The following is a 26,342-nucleotide window of genomic DNA, read 5'->3' as shown; positions in this document are numbered from 1 at the left end:
AAATACTTTACATTACACATTTTGATAACAAAGCAGCTATAGTAACAACATTACTAAAATACTTCACATTACACATTTTGATAACAAAGCAGCTATAGTAACAACATTACTAAAATACTTCACATTACACATTTTGATAACAAAGCAGCTATAGTAACAACATTACTAAAATACTTCACATTACACATTTTGATAACAAAGCAGCTATAGTAACAACATTACTAAAATACTTTACATTACACATTTTGATAACAAAGCAGCTATAGTAACAACATTACTAAAATACTTCACATTACACATTTTGATTACAAAGCAGCTATAGTAACAACATTACTAAAATATTTCACATTACACATTTTGATAACAAAGCAGCTCTGGTAACAACATTACTGAAATACTTTACATTACACATTTTGATAACAAAGCAGCTATAGTAACAACATTACTAAAATACTTCACATTACACATTTTGATCACAAAGCAGTTATGGTAACAACATTACTAAAATACTTCACATTACACATTTTGATAACAAAGCAGCTATAGTAACAACATTACTAAAATACTTTACATTACACATTTTGATAACAAAGCAGCTATAGTAACAACATTACTAAAATACTTCACATTACACATTTTGATCACAAAGCAGTTATGGTAACAACATTACTAAAATACTTCACATTACACATTTTGATAACAAAGCAGCTATAGTAACAACATTACTAAAATACTTCACATTACACATTTTGATAACAAAGCAGCTATAGTAACAACATTACTAAAATACTTCACATTACACATTTTGATAACAAAGCAGCTATAGTAACAACATTACTAAAATACTTCACATTACACATTTTGATCACAAAGCAGTTATGGTAACAACATTACTAAAATACTTCACATTACACATTTTGATAACAAAGCAGCTATAGTAACAACATTACTAAAATACTTCACATTACACATTTTGATCCAAAAGCAGCTATAGTAACAACATTACTAAAATACTTTACATTACACATTTTGATAACAAAGCAGCTATAGTAACAACATTACTAAAATACTTCACATTACACATTTTGATAACAAAGCAGCTATAGTAACAACATTACTAAAATACTTTACATTACACATTTTGATAACATAGCAGCTATAGTAACAACATTACTAAAATACTTCACATTACACATTTTGATTACAAAGCAGCTATAGTAACAACATTACTAAAATATTTCACATTACACATTTTGATAACAAAGCAGCTCTGGTAACAACATTACTGAAATACTTTACATTACAAATTTTGATAACAAAGCAGCTATAGTAACAACATTACTAAAATACTTCACATTACACATTTTGATCACAAAGCAGTTATGGTAACAACATTACTAAAATACTTCACATTACACATTTTGATAACAAAGCAGCTATAGTAACAACATTACTAAAATACTTTACATTACACATTTTGATAACAAAGCAGCTATAGTAACAACATTACTAAAATACTTCACATTACACATTTTGATCACAAAGCAGTTATGGTAACAACATTACTAAAATACTTCACATTACACATTTTGATAACAAAGCAGCTATAGTAACAACATTACTAAAATACTTCACATTACACATTTTGATAACAAAGCAGCTATAGTAACAACATTACTAAAATACTTCACATTACACATTTTGATAACAAAGCAGCTATAGTAACAACATTACTAAAATACTTCACATTACACATTTTGATCACAAAGCAGTTATGGTAACAACATTACTAAAATACTTCACATTACACATTTTGATAACAAAGCAGCTATAGTAACAACATTACTAAAATACTTCACATTACACATTTTGATAACAAAGCAGCTATAGTAACAACATTACTAAAATACTTCACATTACACATTTTGATAACAAAGCAGCTATAGTAACAACATTACTAAAATACTTCACATTACACATTTTGATAACAAAGCAGCTATAGTAACAACATTACTAAAATACTTCACATTACACATTTTGATCACAAAGCAGTTATGGTAACAACATTACTAAAATACTTCACATTACACATTTTGATAACAAAGCAGCTATAGTAACAACATTACTAAAATACTTCACATTACACATTTTGATAACAAAGCAGCTATAGTAACAACATTACTAAAATACTTCACATTACACATTTTGATAACAAAGCAGCTATAGTAACAACATTACTAAAATACTTCACATTACACATTTTGATAACAAAGCAGCTATAGTAACAACATTACTAAAATACTTCACATTACACATTTTGATAACAAAGCAGCTATAGTAACAACATTACTAAAATACTTTACATTACACATTTTGATAACAAAGCAGCTATAGTAACAACATTACTAAAATACTTCACATTACACATTTTGATCACAAAGCAGCTATAGTAACAACATTACTAAAATACTTTACATTACACATTTTGATAACAAAGCAGTTATGGTAAGAACATTACCAAGTGACTACACATTACACATTTTGACCACAAAGCAGCTATAGTCACAACATTACTAAGCAACTACACATCACCCTTTTGGTCGTGACATAATGAAAGGTGTATCACATCATCCCTCTGAATACAAAGGGCCTTGATGGAAGCTTACTAAACTATTAAGTAGTTTAAGAAACATGTGTAAGTCTTTAAATAAAATAGGATAATAAACATGTGTAAGTCTTTAAATAAAATAGGATTTTTGTTTCGAATTTCGATAAAATATTATTTAATTAAAAAAAAATCATATTTTTTGCATCGTTGTCCACCCAACATTCAGGGGTGCTCGTTTGTTTGCTTGTTTTGAATTTTTTCTTAAAGCTAGACGAGGGCTATCTTCGCTAGCCGTCGCTAATTTAGCAAAGTAATACCAGATAGAAAGCAGTTAGTCACCACTACACACCACCAACCCTTGAGGTACTCTTTGACCAACGAATAGTTGGTCACCTTATAACGTCCCCATGGCTGAAATGGTGAGCATGTTTGGTGTGATAAGGATTCGAACTCGCAACCTTCAGATTACGACTCGATCGTCCTAGCCACTAGACCATGCCTGATCAAACAGTCTTCGTCACACATCTTTATATCTGGTTTTAAAGCACAACTCATTAAATTAAATCGTTACAAACACAACAAACAATATTCGTCAAAAAAAAAGCTGCTATGGTTTGCATCATGCATTTTACAGAACATACGATGAGCAGAATATTCAAGATGTGTAAAATAGGCTTATTGAATAGAGTAAAGTTTGTTTGTTTTTTTTAAATTTCGCGCAAAGCTACACGAGCGTTATCTGCGCTAGTCGCTCCTAATTTAGCAGTGTAAGACTAGAAGGAAGGCAACTAGTCATCACCACCCACCGCCAACTTTTGGGCTACTCTTTTACCAACGAATAGTGGGATTGACTGTAACATTATAACACCCCTACGGCTGAAAGGGCGAGCATGTTTGGTTTGACAGGGGTTCGAACCTGCGACTTTTGCATTACGAGTCGAGCGCCCTGACCACCTGGCCATGCCGGGCCACTCGATGTCTTTAACTGAGCATAAAATGCGAAGAAAAACGTTAAATTTGTTGATCGGGCGAAAAACCTTACGTCGTAAAACTCCTGATATTATAGTAGAAACCAAACAAAATAAACTTTATCAAGTCTTTTCATTTTGTCATCAGAAACGAAACCAGATATGTAAGAGAAAAACACGAGTTATCATTATAAATAATGATGTTTAAACAAAATAATTACAACAGGAACGAAATAGAGAATTATGTTAAAAGTATTTACTAGAGTATTATAAATATACTCTAAAGTATTTATGAATTAATTATGGAGTAGTTATCAAATATTTATGAATTATGAACTGATATATGAATTTATGATTATATGTAAAAACAGAAATGAGCTTGTAGAATGAAGAACATAACTATTGAACCAAAAGCAATCGCACTCTTTTGTTGACTTAGGCAATAATACTGAATAAAACATAGTTACTGGTCTCCAACCAGCAAGAGAAGTAAAACAGAAGACAGGAACAGAACCTACAATCAAATGTACACAACTTGATCGTTCAGTTCACAAGAGTGGTAATTATGCTGTCTCTCAATGTGCACGAGAAACAAAGATAAGCACAATACTGTACGGATGACCAAGATATTGTAGGTACAATGGTTGAATATCAGTAGCCGATATAAACCTTATAATCTTAAAAAAAAAAATACGTTTATATATAGCAGACGTAAATAATCCCACGATGCTAATAAAACTGAAATACTTCAGTTCATATTCATAGGAATACTTTTTTATTACCGCTAGAACAGTGAAGTTATTCAGATAAACCCATCAGTTGTTCTACAAAGATTGAAAGTAATGCATTTAGCAAACCTCTAGATATTTCTTAGTGTTTAACAAAAGTAGCATCACTGGTTTGAATTTCGCGCAAAGCTACACGAGGACTATCTGCGCTAGCCGTTCCTAATTTAGCAGTGTAAGACTAGAGGAAATGCAGCTAGTCATCACCACCCACCACCAACTCTTAGGCTACTCTTTTACCAACGAATAGTGGGATTGACAGTCACATTATAACACCCCCACAGCAGAAAGTGAGAACATCTTTAGTGTAACGGGTATTCGAACCTGCGGCTCCCTGATTACGAGTAGAGTGTCTTAACCACCTGGTCAATCCGGGCCTAGCACTAGTATTACAAATTGTATTATATTATAGTGTTTTTCATTATTTTAAAAACATGCGTTTACTTTCAAGCCCACTATGTTCTAGAAACGCAATTTTTATATTAATACTCTTTTATTATGCACCTTCTATAATTGAAAACTAGCATTCGTAAACACGAAAAAAAAATCATAATTCCTTATTTTTGATCCACCGTAATGTTAATCTTTAACGGAAACAAATTTTCAAATCAAGTGCCTAAAGACATTATTCGTTTTTGTATGTTTTTTACACTTAGATAGATCTCATTGTAATTCCTTAAACATTATACAAATAGGAAATTTTATTTTCCTAGGATCTTTAAAGAAAAACATGAAATGTAATTTTTCGCATTTGAAATGAGCAAATTATGATTCACAGATGAGTTTCTTATGAATAATTACAAACTCTCCCCGTTTTCAATGTAGCACAAAACTAACATAAAATGTTCTTATACTGATACAAACAGCTTATAAAACGAGTTGGTAATACATATTTTCACGGTTATTTGTGTATATCGGTATATATTTTGTTACACAAGTCACTTGTCTTTCACTAGCAAGTAATGACATCTGTTTTTCTAATTTATGTCGTGACTTTGGGAAGGACACCATAAATTCAAAGCTAAGTCATCATTTTCCGGAAGCGTTCATCTAAATGACCCATAAAAAGGTCATCTGTAGTGTCTGGTTTACTATGCTGTGTAGTTCTCTAAGAGACATGAGCAGCATTTATTGATTGCCTAGCAAATCTTGGCCAGCACATGTTACCAAAAGTGTCGTATAATGTAGTAAGAGTTCACTCTCTCCTTTCGTCTATAAAGGAGAGCAAATTCTCATATCGAATTGTATGGCTTTGAAGTTTGAAAGCTTAGCTCGGTAAATAATAAGACGACAAAGAGAGAAGATTGCATAGTTTACCAAAATCGTACTGAAACTCTGAGAAAAAAGTTGTAAAAGTAAGATGAAAAGTGTATCTTTTTGTTATATTCGTTTTTCGTAAGAAGTCTGAGCTAATTTAAAGAATATAAAATCATTGTAGTTCGAAAAATTAATCTCAAACAATAAAAACAAATATCAAATATTTAACGCGTTTTCACTAAAGTTCAGTCGAAGTGTTGTGTTCTTTATTAAGTACTAACTTATGGTTATTTTATCAATATTCGATAAAATAATCACCGAGCAGAAAGTCAGTCTTCCATAACCAAATCAAATGAGCTAATTGAAATCGAATTGCATTTACAATTACCTTATTGTAACCACGTGGTAGTTTCAATTCTTAATAATCAATTTTTTTTCTTTTTTTGTCGTTACAAAGAATACGTCAAATGGAATTCTCTACGTAGCCATACAAAACAATAGCAACATACGTTTTGCTAAATATAACTATTTAAATTGAAATTAATTTACCGTAAGGGCCTTTTTGTTATCTGGAGTAAGCTAAAAGAAAACTATTTTAATTACAGTGTTTGTTTTTAGAATAATTTCATATTTACACATGTATATATATATTATAACCACACATTTTTATGCCAAAAAAACACGCTGCATATTTTTTTGAAAAAAAGATTCTAGGTCACAAGCTACAACGTGAGATTATGCGTGTGTTTTCTTATAGCAAAACCACATTGGGCTATCTGCTGAGCCTACCGAGCGAAATCGAACCCCTGATTTTAGCATTGTAAATCCGAAGACATACCGCTGTACTAACTGGGGGCACGTGAGATTATAAAATGTATCCTAGATTTTGGTGAAATTAAATAATTACATTTAAATGAACTTAAATAAGTAAACAAATCATGAGAAAGGACTGCGTTAGAAAAAGCAAATTACAACCTCTGATTAATTATATTATAACCTTTAATTTTTAAGCCATAAACAAAACTCATTGATATTAAACGAAATACGTTGCATATTTTTAGAAAATATCCTGGGGTAAAAAATTTTAGCACATATATATATGTATATACTCTTCAAAAAAAGAAACGCAAAAGGCAAAATATGAGACAACTTGTTAACAAGTTTATTCCGGGTAGTTCTGTATGACATGTGTGAAACTTTGCACATTCACTGCTGAACATCCAAAGTCTGCAAAGGCGAAGTCCACGCTCACTAGATGAAGTTTAACGTCACTCAACGTCAATAACGAGTATGCCCCCCGTGGGCATCAATAACTGCTTGGCATCTCCTGCCCATGGAAGCGATAAGATGACGAATCACATCCTGTGGAATGACTGTCCACTCAGCCTGCAAAGCTGCTGCAATCTGAGGTAGAGTCTGCGGTTGAGGTTGTCGCCGTCGCAGACGTCGGTCCAACTCGCCCCAAAAATGTTTGATGGGGTTTAAATCTGGTGATTTGGAGGGCCAGGGAAGAACGTTGATGTTGTGGTGTCTCAAGAAGACAGTGGTGAGTCGGGTTGTGTGAGGACGGGCGTTGTCATGTTGAAAAACTTCGTTGACGTTCACCATGATGTGTTGCATATGGGGCCTAAGAATCTCGTATACGGTTGCGTACGGTCTGATCGGAATTTCTACACAGCCCTGGTATGGTTGAGGCAGTAGACGTCGCAGTGGTGGTCCTATCCCGAAGGTGACGTAACCGGATGTTGCGATCTTGTGCGGGCGTGGTCACACGAGGTCTGCCAGATCGTGGACGGTCACGCGTTGATCCATGTTGTTGGTGACGATTCCATAGCCTTGGGATGGTGCTTGGGTGGACATTTACAGCTCTGGCAACATCTGATCGAGATTCGCCTGCTTCCAAGCGACCAATGGCGTTGTTGCGTAGTGCTTCAGTCAGTCTTGGCGTAACTTTATTGCGTGTCGGTGGCTTAACACTGAGATATAGAAACCGAGAACCCGTCACTTTTATAGGGATTTTGCACATGTTGCACTTGCAGAACATGCAGCTCTCTCAAACAAATTTATTGAACACGCATGCGTTTTGGCGAAAAATCCGATGTTTTCCTCCGTTTTCAAAGTGCACAACTTTTATTGTCATTTTGGTCTGACAATCAGTGCCTTAACACGTGCAACATCACATACTCTGAGCTTGTAACGTTATTACATATATTTCTCTTTAAAATAAGAAATATATCTTTTTTGCGTTTCTTGTTTTGAAGAGTATATATATATGTGCTAATCTAATTAATGTGCTTTTCTCGATATTTATTGATAAAAGCTTTTATCGATTTAATTTCTCAACTTATAGTTTCATATATTTCATTAATCATTCTTTCTATGTATAGATTGACATACAAAAACATTATTTCGAGTCCATGCTATCTGTATCTAGAGTTTCAAGCTGGCGGTGCGTGGACGGCACCCGTCTTGTTCTCTCGGTCGCTGGGTTTCATTTTTAGACGGAACTTCAGTAGATTTTATGCTTTGAAAACAGGCCAAAATGGATAGACAGAGTTTGTTTGTATCACATAATGATTGAAACCTATTCATACAATGGGTGTTTTAGCAGAAGCCGTTAAATTCAAGTATATTCAAAATTACCGTTTCTGATTTTCATAGTTATATTGTCACGTTTCATTTTTATTTCTCGTTTTTTTTTCTGAAGTCTGGAATATATTACTTTGAGATTTTAACATTTTTTTATTGACAAAATAGTTATATAATGTGCGTGTGTGTGTAACAGTTTTATTTATAATACCTGAAGTAACTTTCGTGTTATATACGTGATTTTAATTATATATATATAATTCTAATTTCAGATAATGTTGACGTATTAAATTATGTTTGTTGTTTCAAATGTTACAACTAATAATATGAACGTTCACGCTTAACTGCGCAAATACTAAGTTTCTAGGACATTGTGGACTAACTGGAGCATATAAATTTGTGTGTGCGCGAGCCCTCGCGGACGTGTAGGATTAATGCAACTACATTCAAAAATTAAAACAAACATCAATTGCACGCCCACCAGTAAGACAATGGTAAGGCTTCAGACTTACAAGACTAAAATCTGGGACTCATTTGCCAAATATGGACACAATAGCTAGCCCAGTGTGGCTTTGCTCTGAAATAAACAAATAAATAGACAAGGTATATCGTGACAGATCAGGTGTGGCCAGGTTATTAGCTGCCGGACTGTAAGTCTAAGAATTCAGGGTTCGCGTCCCCTGCTGCAAAATCCCGCTCTGCATTTTAGGATTGTTGTTGCGTTATAAAAGTAACGGTCAAATCCATCTATTCGATTAGAGTATATTAAGAGTTGATGCAATGCAGCCTTCTTTCTAATCTATCAGTTGAAATTAAGCACAGTTAGCGCAGGTAATCCTTGAGTAGGTTTGCACAAGTAAACACAGTGCAAAGAAGAACTAGATATGAAGAAGAGCGGCACATAATTAATCGGTGATAGAGTATGGAAAGTAAAATAAAAATAATTAATTAGAATTAGTTGGATTGCAAAAAAAACTCAGTATTTCAAACTAAACTATGTAGGGTTTTAGAAAAATTAAGTTCGAGACGAAAGACAACTTATTTAGACTCAAGTTACAATTAACCTTATCAATGGTTATAGAAATTCCTAAAAATAACATTTTTTATGTTTCTTTCAAGAATGCGTATTTTGTTATGAGCTTTCCCTGGTGGATCAACTGTATTGTTTGTTTGTTGTTGTTGTTTTTTAATTTCGCGCAAAGCCACACAAAATCATGAAAAGTTCAGGTATTTACGAAAGCCAGAGTTAAAAGATAAATTTCAAATCATATATGAACAGATCTCGTCGATTGTATTCTAAATCCGTATAGTTTTTCGTATTTTTCTGTCGTCTAACAAAATATATAACAAAGTAACAACATTTTGGGGAAGGGGGCACTTTTTTGTCCACTCCCTGTATATGTTCTCTCTGTACTTTTCCATAAACTGTACATTAAAAGATTAAAACGTTAGATTAACATAAAGCTATGGCATTGCTTTCATTGGGTAAGATGTTTAGAGAAAAGTAAAAGCATTAGATAGATTTTAATCGCGAAGTAAAATTTCATTGTTTAATTTATGATAGTAGAATATATTTGCTCATATATGTTATTTCATAAAACGATTTGTCGAATCTCCTTAACTACCAGCGCACCCTTGTTATAGAGTTAAATTAAATAGAAGAAGGAGCCTTTATAAGTTAGCAAATGTTATTTAGAGTTTCCAAGCCTCATATTACAAAAATGCGTTCCGTTGTTTCAGGCCTTGAGTGTGTTATAGGAGTAGTAATCAAATCCCACTGTTTGAAAAGACAGTATTAACTGAAGAGTTGTTGATGAGTGCTGTTGGCTAGGACTATATATTTAAGATTAGGGACAAATATGCATATATATATATCCCCGTTCCCCACTAGTACAACCATAAGTCTACGGATTTACAACACTAAAATCAGGGGTTTGATTCTCCTCGGTGGACTCAGCAGATAACCCGATGTGGCTTTGCTATAAGAAAACACACACACATATGTATCCCTTATGTAACTTTGCGCCAAAGTTTTAAAATGAGCAAATAAATCGTTGTTGTTTTTTTCTAAGTTATCCATACCTAAAGCCTTTTATGGGTTCCTTTATAAATATATTACACATATGGAACATTAGTTGTACGAAAATGACACACGGGTCTCCGTTAATGCATTCGTGCACTCTGTTTCTAATATGATAGCTTCCTATTTGTAACTTTTCATAAATTGTTATAAGTTAATAATCATGAACATGCGAGTCTATTTACGTGTATATGTGACATTTCGTGTGAGATAACAATACGAATTTTAACGGTTTGACAACGAGATTAATGTATTAAAAAATTCAATTAAACCAGGAAAATTTTAAACTGTTTTGATGAAGCATTAATTATAATTCCTGTTGTCCTGTATTTTGTTTTAGTTATTTTTTCCCCACAGAAGACCCATACTTCTATAAATTTGCACAAATTTTGAAACAGGTATGTTCAGAACGAAATTGTTTGAAACTAAAACTTTAACTTATGACTCTTGCTACTTTAATCAATTGTTTTTATGGTGCCCCAACTTAGAAGTAACAAACCATTCCGTTAACGCCTTCATAATGAGCACAATTCAATCTGTAGAGAAGTTAAGCCTTATGTGCTCCCTTTCGGTCTATGAAGACAAGATTAACTGTTCTTCTACACAGACTGAATTGATATTGAAAATTCTTAAATTATCCTCTGAACAAGCCCCCCGCTAGTACAGCGGTATGTCTCCGGATTTACAACGCTAAAATCAGGTGTTCGATTCTCCTTGGTGGGCTCAGCAGATAGCCCGATGTGGCTTTGCTATAAGAAAACACACACCTCTGTACAATTATTTGATAATTCTGTTTAAGCCCTGGGATGTCACCTAATTAAACCGATTTGCATAAGGAAGAGCCGTGTAAGTTTGTTTGTAGCTTAACAACAAAGCCACACAATGGGCTATCTGTGCTCTGCCCACCGCGGAAATCGAAACCCGGTTTCTAGCGTTGTAGGTCCGCAGACATACCGCTGTGCCACTGGAGAGCCGTAGAAATGAGTTGTTAACAATAGGTTTTCTGTTAGAAGTTTCTCGAATTTTGTCAGCGTGATTCCAAAACAAAATATTGTTTGTAGTTCCTAATAACATGTTACTGTTTGCTGCAGCAAACTTTCAAACAACGCTAAAATCAGGGGTTCGATTCCTCTCGGACACAATAGATAACCCGATGTAGCTATGCTATAAGAAAACACACACACATTCGTGATATAATGAATTTTAAATGTATGTTTTTACCTCCAGCACTGAAGATGTAACGGAGGTTATGTTTTTACCCTTGTGTGTTTCTTTGTTTGCCTGTTTGTCAGAAACATTTCTCTAAAACGACTAAAAAGATTTGGTACAAAGTTAGTACACACTTGGACTATGACCTAATTTAAAAGTGATCACTTTTTATAGGGTCAAGGTTACAGCAAGCTCACAAAAATCAAAACAGTCCCAACTGGTTGACATAGATACCGATTTTTGCTGACTGTAATTCAGTCAAATATTATCAGATTTTTATAAAACTTAACGTATATACTGTATATATAGAATAGTATTACTCATTGTTCTGCCAAAATCGGTTTCTTTCTGTGTCTGAGATATGCACTCCATTGAGTGCCACACTTGTTATGTAATGATATGACTCATTTCATCTATTCTAAAGTAGACCAAAGAGAACTGGTTAGCGATAAAAAATAGAAACCATGTCTTAGAAAGCTTTGACACAAAAGAAAACTGTATTAATTAAATATTAAATTTACCCTTAAAGTTTAGTCGCTAATGTGTGTCCAAATCAATTTCGAATCGATTACTTGAGGAAAAACCTACTTAAAAATTTATTGCAAAGCTTGCTTTAACAAACCATACATGTAATAAGAATATATTTATATTGTCGAAAGAAACTTTCATTCAACACATATCCAGATTACGCAAAAACATATATTTATATATACTTATTAATACCTACATATATAATGTTTGTAATTAAACACAAAATTATACAAAGAGCTATCTGTGCTGTACCCACCACGGGTATCGAAATCCAGTTTCTAGGATTGTAATTTTGCAGACATACCGCTATTCCACTGGGTTACGTATTTTTTCATTCGTGTTATCCCCCCCGTGGCACAGCGGTATGTCTGTGGTCTTATAATGCTAGAAACCTGGTTTCAATAACCGTGGTGGGCAGAGCACAAATAATCTACCACGTAAATTTGTGATTAATTTCAAACAATCATTTGTTTTATACGCTTATATAATGCCATCGTTTATATGTCCACAGAATGTTTAGTTTCGAAACACTTTTTTACCGTATATAAATGCTCTAATCTTAATATTTAAGTAGTAGCAGATTGTGAATTATTTTAATTATTTAAAAAGCGGCAAATGAGATTATTATTTCTCGTGAACATCTCTAAGAAATGCAACTAATTAATATATTGCTGTCTTAGCGTTAAATTACGTAATAGGTTATAAGAGATCTGTCCACCTCAAGGGAATCAAACAAAGGATTTTAGGTTTGTAATTCCGTAAACTAACTTTCAACTCACCGGGGGACATTATTCAGCTGTGATTATTTTTTTATTTGGCATTATATGGTAATTTAAGTTCTTGGACTCATATACTTTGTCAGTATTTAATAAATCAATTAAAATTACAGAAGGCGTCTTACAGCATATAATTGTTATCCTATAATGTTTACAAAATCAGAGCACAAGTTCTTACCTTTCAGCTTTGTTCCGTAATATTCAACATATGTGCATTGCTCGTAGGAATTGAAAAAAAAACAACAACAACAACTATGTATGAAAGACGTGTTTGCAATGCACACTCTTCTGCTGAGAATTACAACATGGTGACAACAAAAAGACAACATAGAAATGTTTCATCTCGCTTAGTCTATTTCACTAAACTCGTCACTCAAGATATACGAGGAAGAACAAGCAACTACAGCACAGTTAACTCTCTGTGTTACTATGTACCTATTATGATAGTTGAAAACGTATTACAATTATTAAATAGTGAATTTTTAAATTGTAGTGTCACGAGTGTAAAAATCAATTGTCTTTGTTTGTGGCTATTTCAGTTATTTAAATTTTTCCCTCCATAATGGCATCAACTTTTTTCTACTCTCCCCTTGAGTATCAACAGATTCTCGGTTCTAGTACCAGCAATAGCGGAAATTACGTAATATTTCGTTCCTCTAGCGGATAACTCGTTTTTTTTGGGTACGAAGAGAACTTAAACGTTAGGCCTAGATGTCGATTTTTAAACGCCTGTATTGGGATAGTTGTAAACGTATAATAACTATAAAATAGTGAATTTTTAAACCTGTGGTATTAAGACGTGTAAAAATGAGCTGCTGCCGATTTGTTGTTTTTGTGTGTGAATGTATTGTATATATATGTGTGAGTTTCTCAGCCGCGTCTGTATGTTATTTGAAATCTGTATTTTTTTTCCATGCAGTGTGTAAGCTAAATATCATCGAAAACGAATTGAGTTAGAGCAGTGACTATTAAGATTAACTGCTGTAGATGACAAAACCAGTAAACTTGTACTTGGCGTAAAAGCATATTTAAATTTTAGGCATAATTGTAGGCCCCTCTCTCCCATTCAAACCCAGCGCCTCAGCGTTACGTCTATCGACCTACAACGTTAGAAATTGCATATCAGAACCAATAGTGAGTAGAGCACAGTGGTTTTCTTATAGCAAAACCACATCGGGCTATCTGCTGAGCCCACCGAGGGAAATCGAACCCCTGATTTTAGCGTGGTAAATCCGTAGACTTACCGCTGTACTAGCGGGGTCAGGGTAGAGCACAGATAGGCCTTGAGTAGCTTTGTCTTTGTCTTTAAACGCAAACGTAATCGTATTTTTTTATACACCTGATGAAATTCATGCTGAGATGTAATAGTATTACGTTATTTATAGGCTACGAAAAAATCGAGGATTTATTTTATGTGCTTTTGTTTTGCGTGCTTGTTAATGTCACTGAAATAATAGTCCTTACATTTAATGTTATAAATGTCGTAGTTTTGTACTCGTATGAAACAATACACGTTAATTGTCGTTCACCCGTATAGGAGTAAAATAATCATTGCACAATTAACCAATACAAACATCGGGTTTCCATGTAAGCTAGCGCTAACACACGCACACACTGACTATACAGGTTATTATTTTAATTACATATATATGAAGTAAATTCCACCTTCTAATTATATATTATTTCATATAAATAGTTAATTCAACATCAGAAACATGTAAACCCTTGTGAATAAACAATACAGTTTAGTAACCATATAATGTTATATTTTAATGGAACTGAGGAATTGAACAGTCGTATAATTATACTCTAAAAAAAAACACGTATGTGTATATATTTGCAAATAATGTAAACATATAATTGTCAACATGCACTAACATTCTAGTTTCATTCAAACGTTCGTTAAGAAAGAAATAGGTAAAACATGAAAACCTTTAGGGTATTAATTATTAAAAATATGAAATGGGGTTTTGTGAATATACTTCGTGACAGTATTATTAAGGACATTTTAATATTTCGAAAGTTTTATTAATATGAAAGGTACCCCAAATTTTCAATCACACATGAAACGTTATACACTAAAAGTTACTACAATGTAAAAACATAGGTGGCGTTATGGTCGGGAGTGGTTCTTGTACTTTGTCTGCCTTTGGCGTCTTTTCGTAAATGAACCTATTAATATAGCAAGAGGTAACTACCCTTTCAAACATGTAATACGCAGCAGTTTTACACGTTTCCTTGCATCTACAGCAGTCTGAATATTCTGTGAGACTCTTTATGACAGCAGGATCATGTTAAACTATGACATTATTTATATGATTTGTAGGAACAGCTGCAGGAGAATGCTTTTAGCCTACCTTTTATAGAGGCTTTTCAAGTATGACTCCATATGTGTATTTTCCATAAAGAACGTTTTCGGTTATTTGTTTGTTTTTTATTTAAATAACTGATTTAATATCGTATATACATTTGTGTTTTGGAAGTGCGTATGGAACATATTAAAAACAACATTGAATAACCTTAATTATACAGTCATAAGAGAGACTCACTAACACTCGTTTCTGTTAACTAACAATACTTTTCCTACACTTTTTATATTTCCTTATTATTTTTCCAGTCGATGATTTTTTTAACTATCCTGCTAATAAAAAAGGGCAGGTTAAAATAACTTCAACAATAAAACTACAGAAGCTGTAAGTTGGTTTATTTTTGTATTTGTATGTATTATTTGAACAATAAAACTACAGAGCTGTAAGCTGGTTTATTTTTATATTTGTATGTATTATGAAGAACTAATTCAAACGCTTACAAAAATGTATCTTCATTACTAATACAATAACAATTTCTGTAATAATGGTATATTGATAGTAAATATTATTATGAAACAGATAATTCATTCAAATCTCTCTGTAGTTACGAAATGAAATAATTTCTTGTCAAATATGTATAGGTATGTGTGTTGGGTAAATTACAGCTGAACGTATAAATAACTTAATAGAAACTTATGTCATAAATACTACAGATGTATCATTAAATATAGTATAGACATATACTATACTTGCCAGTGAAACTTCCATCGAGAAATTCAAGAGTTAAAAGAAGATCAATGCATTAATGTAATGTAAATAGATTCATAATAGACATACTTGAATAATGAGATATAATGTGGAGTTTATACCTCACCGTCCTTAAACGACTCTCAAGAGTACAGAGTTTCTCGTACAATAAATTGCAAGCAATTTTACTTTATAGCAGGTATTAGAAGCATTAAAAGCAGGTGATAATTACGAAACACATAAAACTGAACTATGCTTATGGCACCAATTCATTGACTAACCTATCATAGTAATCGCCACTAAAGCAACGGATAACAACAGCTGTTCGACTCAAGTGACGTCATGACTGCACACTTAAAAGAAAAATGCAATTAAGTATGAGTGACTCTAAACTCTGAGATCCCAAATTACTTAGAGATGAAAACAAACAATTAAGTATGAGTGCACTCTAAACTCTGAGAACCCAAATTACTTAGAGATGAAAACAAACAATTAAGTATGAGTGCACTCTAAACTCTGAGAACCCAAATTACTTAGAGATGAAAACAAACAATTAAGTATGAGTGCACTCTAAACTCTGAGATCCCAAATTACTTAGAGATGAAAACAAACAATTAAGTATGAGTGCACTCTAAACTCTGAGAACCCAAATTACTTAGAGATGAAAACAAACAATTAAGTATGAGTGCACTCTAAACTCTGAGAACCCAAATTACTTAGAGATGAAAACAAACAATTAAGTATGAGTGCACTCTAAACTCTGAGAACCCAAATTACTTAGAGATGAAAACAAACAATTAAGTATGAGTTCACTCTAAACTCTGAGAACCCAAATTACTTAGAGATGAAAACAAACAATTAAGTATGAGTGCACTCTAAACTCTGAGAACCCAAATTACTTAGAGATGAAAACAAACAATTAAGTATGAGTGCACTCTAAACTCTGAGAACCCAAATTACTTAGAGATGAAAACAAACAATTAAGTATGAGTGCACTCTAAACTCTGAGAACCCAAATTACTTAGGGATGAAAACAAACAATTAAGTATGAGTGCACTCTAAACTCTGAGAACCCAAATTACTTAGAGATGAAAACAAACAATTAAGTATGAGTGCACTCTAAACTCTGAGAACCCAAATTACTTAGAGATGAAAACAAACAATTAAGTATGAGTGCACTCTAAACTCTGAGAACCCAAATTACTTAGGGATGAAAACAAACAATTAAGTATGAGTGCACTCTAAACTCTGAGAACCCAAATTACTTAGGGATGAAAACAAACAATTAAGTATGAGTTCACTCTAAACTCTGAGAACCCAAATTACTTAGAGATGAAAACAAACAATTAAACATGAGTGCACTATTAAACTTCAGTTCCCAAATTATTTAGAGACAAAAACAAGCAATTAATCATAAGTGCAATCTTAGGCCTGAGATCTCAAAATACTTAGAGATAAAAAAAAGACTTCAGAACGGAAGGATACAAAAAGTAATAAAAAATAAAATTAGGTTATCCATAGCATTTGAAATAAGCCGTATTACGAAAAATAGAAAACAAATAAAGAATACAATTTGAAATATGAATCAATGAAACTGTTACGTTTTACTTGGAATGATATACATAAAATTAATTGTAATGATAAGTAAAACAATCAAGAGTAACAGTCGATTGGTCGATTTGTTTTTAAAAAATGTGGTTTGGTTTGTTTTGAATTTCGCGAAAAGCTACACAAGGGCTATCCGCGCTAGCCATCTTTAATTTAGCAGTGTAAGGCTATAGAGAAGGCAGCTAGCCATCAACACCCACCGCCAACTCTTGGGCTACTCTTTTACCAACGAATAGTGGGATTGACCGTCACATTATAACGCCCCCATGGCTGAAAGGGCAGGCATGTTTGGTGTGAAGTAGACTCGAAACCGCGACCCTCGGGTTACGAATCGAGTGCCCCTATCCACCTGGCCATGCTGGGCCAAAAATGACAATTTTTACCCCAATTTTAATCCCTTTAAGGCAGTCATGTACTAATTGTTTTATGTCATTGTGTTCCTTAACAAGACATTAAAGAATGGATTTCCGACATATCTCATTAGGCCTACTAATAAGAATGTTTGATATCATAAGGATGCTATGTATATGCATATCATGCCACATCCAAGAAGCGAAGGGAAAATTCGTGAAACTTCACAAACCTGATGTGTCACTATCCACCTAATCTGCTAATGAATAAAAAAAATAGAAACACTTCATGTTCTTTACCTGATAGTTATATTTTTAATGCATAAAATACAGCTCAACTGTTAAGAACTAAACAAGGATTTAGGCCTATCACCAAATAATATTGTAAATGTATTTATAGTATTTACAGTCTAAATTTTGCATGTATACACACGCACGCACACGCACGCACACACACCTATAGCATATTTTAATTTCGTATATTTAATGATAATTTGAACACGTATACTTAGGTGATTAAATGTATGATTACTATTGCTGTATGCTGAACCACATTGGTTCATTTTAAGTTCCAATGATGATACATCTTTGGCCTTTAATAATCTGTAATAATATATATTTTGGAGATAATATAGGAATACATATATTGTGCTCGTACATATCTTATATATCATATTCAATGTATATATTTTTACATATCGCTAATGATGGTTTTGAATTTCGCACTAGACAACACCAAGACTATCTGCATCAGCTGTCCCTAATTTTTCAGTGAAAGACTAGAGGGGACGCAGCTAAGCATCATCATTCACTGCCATCTCATGGGTCACATTTTACCAAGAAATAATGAGATTAACAGTTACATTATAACACCCCTACGGCTGAAAAGACGAATATGTTTTGGTGGGATGTGAATTCAAATCCGAGAGCTGCAAGTTGCCAGTCAATCGCCCTAACCATCTAGTCAGGCTAGGCCACAGTAATATTGGAATTAGTAGATTCTGAAATGTCTAATTAAGTATGATAGGCTTTCGTCACGGTAAGTACCTTTTTTATCAATTGCATGTTAGTTGTTCTTATAACAATCTAATTTTAGTAAATCATCTTGTAAAGTAACTGTTATTGAAACATATATGTATTAAACAGATGCTGAATGAACAAACAATACATTTAAAAGTAACTACGACATTTAGTTAGTACTGTGCTACTTGATCCACATGTAAAAACTACATTTATTTACAGTAATAGAGATTTTTCTACATATGACAATGTTACACCTTTAGTACTCGTTTCCTTTGTTTGTGCTAGAATCATCGATGTGTCACGTGAAACTTTTGGCTGTAAAACTGTAACAAAAAATATATTTCAGTCAACAATTGAATAGATCTCACAACGTATAAAAGACATTTTGTGTGGTTTAGAAATTCCACAGAGCAAAATAGCTCGTTTATATTCTAATTGTAATTAGTTGTAATTTATTTTCCTTTTAAGACATTTATACCATAAACATGCTAAATTTCTAAATAAGTTCCAATATATATATATGTGTTTGTGTATGTGTCTGCGTAAGAATATAGAGTTTTAACTAATACTTTCCATTAACCAATCAAAGTTGCTTTTTTCTAAACGTACTTTACAACGTATTCAATGATTTGGTTTCAGTATGGTGATTAAAGTGGCAGATCATAGGATCTTGGGTTTGAACCATGGTACCGCTAAACTACCCAAAGTGCTTTCAGTTGGGAATATTGCCGATTGGCTGCCTTCCCTTTCCATCTAGTCAGTAATTTATAACTACGTGTGACTATAGTTGAACACTAGGGGTCTTTGGTTTGCTCGTTTAATTTATATATTACATATCGTGTCGTACTGGTTTAAAATGACAGTGTTTACTTATTCGAGATTTCAATATTTCTAATCTTCATTCGATTGTTAGTAATCTTTGTCGATTTTGTTTTATATTTTTATTAAATAATTTTACATATTCAATCTCTTGATATTAGTTATTTACGTATTTCTAAAATTTAAATTATAAAACCATCATTAGAGCGAATTTGATCATGTTATTTGTTCTAAGTTACGGATTACACTTGGAGACTGACAGATATATTAAAATTAGCAACAAAGCTTTCATCTAGTTTAATCGAAACACAAGTTTGATTTAAAAAATAAAGTTTCATATTTAACCTCAAGACCTTTGTTTAACCAAACCAAATTCATCACCATTATTATATTAATTCTTCAACATGTTTCAGTTTTGTTTAAATTATAGGTGCTATTTATTGATGTGATTTACGTTGTGAAAATCTTCATTATTCACTTAATGAAACCTTTCAAAATATAGTTAATACTTCACGTATATATAAAAGTAAGAAACCACTGATGTAATCTATAACTAATTTGCGTTTCGGCAGCCGATAGTAAGAATATTTGTCGAAAATATCTGGTCAAATCATTGCTACGAAGCTTTATGGGATTGGGAGGTAGGTTAGAAAGACATGTCTGAATTAATTAGATATTTATGTAAACCGATGAAAGTTTAAGTAAAATAAATCTAATTTCTGTTAAAATTGATATTTTTGTATTTTCATCTACCGTAAATTTAATTATATATACCTGTCTGTTTGTGTGAACTAAATTTACCTGTCTGTTTCTGTGAACTAAATTTACCTGTATATTTGTGTGAACTAAATTTACCTGTATATTTGTGTGAACTAAATTTACCTGTCTATTTGTGTGAACTAAATTTACCTGTATATTTGTGTGAACTAAATTTACCTGTCTGTTTGTGTGAACTAAATTTATCTGTATATTTGTGTGAACTAAATTTACCTGTATATATGTGTGTGTGTGAAACAAATTTATATATATATGTGTGTGTGAAATAAATTTAGATATATATGTGTGTGTGAAATAAACTTACATATATATATATGTGTGAAATAAATGTACATAAATATGTGTGTGTGTGTAAAATAAATTTACATACATATGTGTGTGTGTAAAATAAGTTTACATACATATGAGTGTCTATGTGTGAAACAACATAGGTTCGAGAAATATGAGAGACAATGAGAGACAAATACCCTGGTGTTGAATAAATGAATATGTACTGATGTGATTTATATTAAGAAGTTTCACACATCCATAATACAGTCACGTAGTGAAAACAAACTGCGTAAAATTTAATTTCGTAAAGTATTGCCTTCAAGGTATAATCAAAGTAATCAGAAGCTCTTTTTTGGAAGAGTAGTAAAACTGCGCATGCCCATTGTTAAAGATTATTATATTTACACGTTCCGTATTACTAGGTCTTTCTCATTAAAATCCACTCTATAGGTTTTACGTAGAATATTCTAGTTTAATTTAATACATTCGTTTTGTTTTGATTTTGTTCTGAATTTCGCGCAAAGCCATGAGGACTATCTGCGCTAGCCGCCCCTAATTTAGCAGTGTAAGACCAGAGAAAAGACAGCAAGTCATCACCACCCACCGCCAATTCTTGGACTATTTTCCAACGAAATGAGATTAACCGTCACATTATAACGCCCCTACGGCTGAAAGGGAGAACATGTTTGATGTGATGGGGAATTGAATCCGCGACACTCAAATTGCGAGTTGTGTGCCCTAATCACTTGGCCATACTGGGCCTAATTTAATAAATAGTTCAGGTTTAGGTTTTACCTGAAAATCAATATTTGAATTTGGACAATTAAAGCGTCACTTAAATGGAAAGGTTTGTTTGTTTGTTTTGTTTTGTTTAATTTCAAATGGAAAGAATTATACACTTGTAAAAATAAGAAATTGTTATTCAAAATGGCGTCAGAAATTTAATTTTTAAGGAATATTTTTTTCGTTTTCTCTTGTACCGTTGTAAAATATCCTTACTTGTTGTTGTACCGTTGTAAAATATCCTTAATTGTTATTGTACCCTTATCAAATATCCTTACTTGTTGTTGTACCGTTGTAAAATATCCTTACTTGTTATTGTAAAAAATGCCCTTACATGTTGTTGTACTCTTATACAATACACTTACTTGTTGTTGTACTGATATAAAATACAATTACTTTTTGTTGTGTTGTTATAAATTATCATTACTTGTTGTTTTACTTTATGAAATACCCTTACTTGTTGTTGCACTGCTATAAAATACCCTTACCTATCTGTTGTTGTACTGTTATAAAATACGCTTACTTGTTGTTTTACTGTTACAAAATATCCTACCTTGTTTAACTGTTATAAAATGCCCTTACTTGTTGCTGTTATAAGGTTATAAAATACCATTACAATACGTAACAAAATGTTTACTTATTCTTGTTCCTGGGCAGAAAGTGTTATTTCCCAATTGCTTATGCCTAAAGTAAGTGGAAAAGACTTATTTTCCTCTTCAAACTTTGCTTTTGTGACCTGGAAGCGCATAACGAAAACATGATGGGAGTCTATATTTGGGAGCTGATACGTGAAAGTGATTTACATTACAGTCACAAATCTGGAAAAACTACTCACTTCTGAACATTTTTGTATAACTTTAGTATAAATACATGTAAATCTTGATTCATATGTTGTTTTATTCAGACCTTACGTGAATGAAAATGTGCAAATTCGCCTGTTTTTATATAGAAAATAGGTTAATTTCTAAATTTCATTATCCAGGTCACAAAAGCTAAGTTTGAAGGAAATAATGGCCATTTTCTGTACTTTTACAACATAAGCAATTAAGAAATAACACATACTATCCAGAAACAAAATTTGTGTTACATAGTGTTTATTATTGTTTTACTGTTATAAAATATAATTGCTGGTTAATGCACTCGACTCGAAATCTGAGGGTTCAAATCCCTATCACACTAAACATGCTCGCCCTTTCAGCCGTGGGGAGTTATAATGCTATGGTCAATCCCACTATTCGTTGGTAAAAGAGTAGCCCAAGAGTTGGTGGTGGGTGGTGATGGCTAGCTGCCTTCCCTCTAGTCTTACACAGCTAAAGTAAAGCCGGTTAGCGCAAATAGCCCTTGTGTAGCTTTCCGCGAAATTCAAAACAAATCAAACTCTTACTTGTTTCTTTTGTCAGAAACATGCATCTGTATGCAGACTTCAGTGAAAGGAAAACTAATATATAATATATATATACACGGAGAACTAAAAAATACCTTTCAATTAACCAACTTGAACAAAATAATAATGGCAAAGAATCAAAACTTAATTAATCCAAAGTCTTAGAATGACATCACCGTGAAAGCTTAGAATTAATACATTTTTTTCTGTGTACTCAAGCTGCTGCATAAGATTTATAACTTTTAACTTTAATAGGAATTTCATTTATAAGTCTGAAATAAAAAATGAAATGGAACATACCAACTTATGTTTCTGAAACTGAGAAGGAATGAAAGTTTGAACACTCGAGTCTTTCTATTAATATACTTGAATCTTTAATTTTCAACATTATATATTCCCTTATAAAGTTAAACAAGCACACATTGTGTGCACAAAAACTGTTTTATCTTATGAATATCGTTTTCAACTCTCGAACACAGGCGTAGGTAGGAATATAAGATGTGACCAAGTTCGAACAGCTTGCAGTTGAAGTCCAAAGATCTATCTAGTGGTTTTTAAACATTCACGATAGAAAAAAAAACAATGTCGCATAAAAATCCAAGCCATTTCTCTTAAAAACAATCAATATCTCTCAAGAAATAACAGAATTAGAATAAAGAATTTCATGTCGCGTCTCCAAAAGTCATACGCATGAAGCTTATGAGACTTATAGGAAAATCGAACAGATATATTGAAGGCGACTACTCAATATATATCAATGTTATTCGTTGCACATGAAACCGTATTGTGCTCCTGTATACTACTCAGAACCTGGAAATAGAAGAACGTGAAAGATTTTGAGTACTTGTTTGTAAGTGCATTATTACATGGGAAGTCACTTGCATTTCAATCAATAGAACCATGTTTTATTTGCTTTTACACATCGTATCAAGATGTTTGCATAGTTCTTAATTTTCACACAAAGATATTTAAAACATATGATGGAAGAATGTGTAAAAAATGAAGTAATATCATATTTTTCATGTTTACTGCTATAAATAATTTCTATAATTGCTATAAATAATAAAAAATATAATAATATTATCTTATAGACTCATGATAATCTCATTGACAGCTCAGTCCAGGTCCGGCATGGTCAGGTGAGTTAAGGCGTTCAACTCGTAATTTGAGGGTCGCGGGTTCGATTCCCCGTCTTAACAAAACATGCTCGCCCTTTCAGCTGTGGGGCGTTATAATGTAACGGTGAATCCCACTATTCGTTGGTGAAAGAGTAGCCCAAGAGTTGGAGGTGGGTGGTGGTGACTAGCTGCCTTCCCTCTAGTCTTACACTGCAAAATTAGGGACGGCTAGCGCAGATAGCCCTCGTGTGGCTTTGCGCAAAATTAAAAAAAAAAAAAAAAGCTCAATCCAAAAATTAGAGATCAAATATAGCATCAGGTCGATGTTTATCTGTTGTCACAAGCTGCTGGCAGATTCGGTTGAAAATACAATAAAAAACGTAATGGTAATTACGTGGCTTAAGAACGCTGGGAAAATATCCGTTTACGTATGTCATATGCTTATTGTATTTTTAATATAAATTTAAAGTAATTATTCTGGTCGGTTTAGTGCAAATTATAATACGAAAAAATCAGATGTAGTTATAGTAACAGATTAAAAACAAGGAGTGAATGTAATGTATATTTAATATCAACAATTCTTTCATTTTGTGGGAAAAGTACCAAAAACTAAGAAGACCTCTGATTACAGTTTGTCACATAGATATAAAGTAAATTCATTTCCAAATATTAAATTGATACGCATATAATTATATTCTGAGAAATATTAATACTTTCAAATTCAGGAAATATTTGTATTTTCTCAGAGTTAAATAATTAATAATTAATTAATTAATTTAAATACAATACTTCGTTTAACTAGAAGTTTTCATTAAATACTGAAGACGTGGTTTTTCTTCTTACATTTCTCTTCGTGCTGATTTATTTGTTACGATAGGTTTGACGACTACACGCAACGAAAATAATGTTAAAGTCACGTTTATTGCAGCTAAGTGTCAAGATGGCCCTTTACAAAGTGTACAAACACAAAAAAACCTTTTATACTTTGTCAGGTTGAGATTGTATAGTCCATTTTTTGGCTCTGTTAAAATTTTGTTACAAAACCATATGTGATTTCTCAGACTAAGGTTGTACAAGTGTCACTGGTCCACTTTTGTAGTTATGTTTAAAATACATTTTGGAAAACCCGCATACGCTTTATCAGGTTAGTGATGTATAAGTGTCGGTGGTCCATCTTTCAGCCCTTTTAAAAATATTGTTAGAAAACAACGTATAATTTTTATCTAGCTAAGGCTGTATCAATATTGGTGGTCAACTTTTCATCTGGCTAAGACTGTACCAGTATTGGTGGTTCACTTTTCATCTGGCTAATACTGTACCAGTATTGATGGTCCACTTTTCATCTAGCTAAGACTGTACCAGTATTGGTTGTCCACTTTTCATCTAGCTAAGACTGTACCAGTATTGGTGGTCCACTTTTTATCTACCTAAGACTGTACCAGTATTGGTGGTCCACTTTTCATCTAGCTAAGACTGTACCAGTATTGGTGGTCCACTTTTCATCTAGCTGAGACTTACCAGTATTGGTGGTCCATTTTTCATCTAGCTAAGACTATATCAGTATTGGTGGTCCACTTTTCATCTGGCTAATACTGTACCAGTATTGATGGTTTACTTTTCATCTAGCTAAGACCGTACCAGTATTGGTTGTCCACTTTTCATCTAGCTAAGACTGTACCAGTATTGGTGGTATACTTTTCATCTAGCTAAGATCGTACCAGTATTGGTGGCCCACTTTTCTTCTCGCTAAGACCGTACCAGTATTGGTAGTCCACTTTTTATCTAGATAAGGCTGTACCGGTATTGGTGGTCCACTTTTCATCTAGCTAAGACTGTACCAGTATTGGTGGTCACTTTTCATCTAGCTAAGATCGTACCAGTATTGGTGGTCCACTTTTCTTCTCGCTAAGACTGTACCAGTATTGGTGGTCACTTTTCATCTAGCTAAGATCGTACCAGTATTGGTGGTCCACTTTTCTTCTCGCTAAGACTGTACCAGTATTGGTAGTCCACTTTTCTATGCCGCCAAAAATCTTGTTAGGTTTCTTTTTTAACTGGAATTTCACGAAAGTTAAGAGGTATCAAAATTTAAATATCTGACATATCGACAGAGCAACGTCTGTGGTCCTTCAAAGTCACAAATAAAAACTAAAAATACGTTTCGTATGATTATGTGTACAGCAAGACTTACGGTATTGAGTCACGCGGCCAAGGAAAAAGTAAACAAGCATGCCCCGAAACATGCTGTCACAACCCAGAGTTATTTGCATGGCATGCTTGTGTACAAAATAGGTTTCATTTAAAAAAATCACCCATTGTAACAGCGACACCTTTGATATTTGAGAATCTAA

The sequence above is a fragment of the Tachypleus tridentatus genome, chromosome 4, assembly GCF_004210375.1.
Source record: "Tachypleus tridentatus isolate NWPU-2018 chromosome 4, ASM421037v1, whole genome shotgun sequence".
NCBI classification, from domain to species: domain Eukaryota; kingdom Metazoa; phylum Arthropoda; class Merostomata; order Xiphosura; family Limulidae; genus Tachypleus; species Tachypleus tridentatus.
This window is presented reverse-complemented; position numbering follows the sequence as displayed.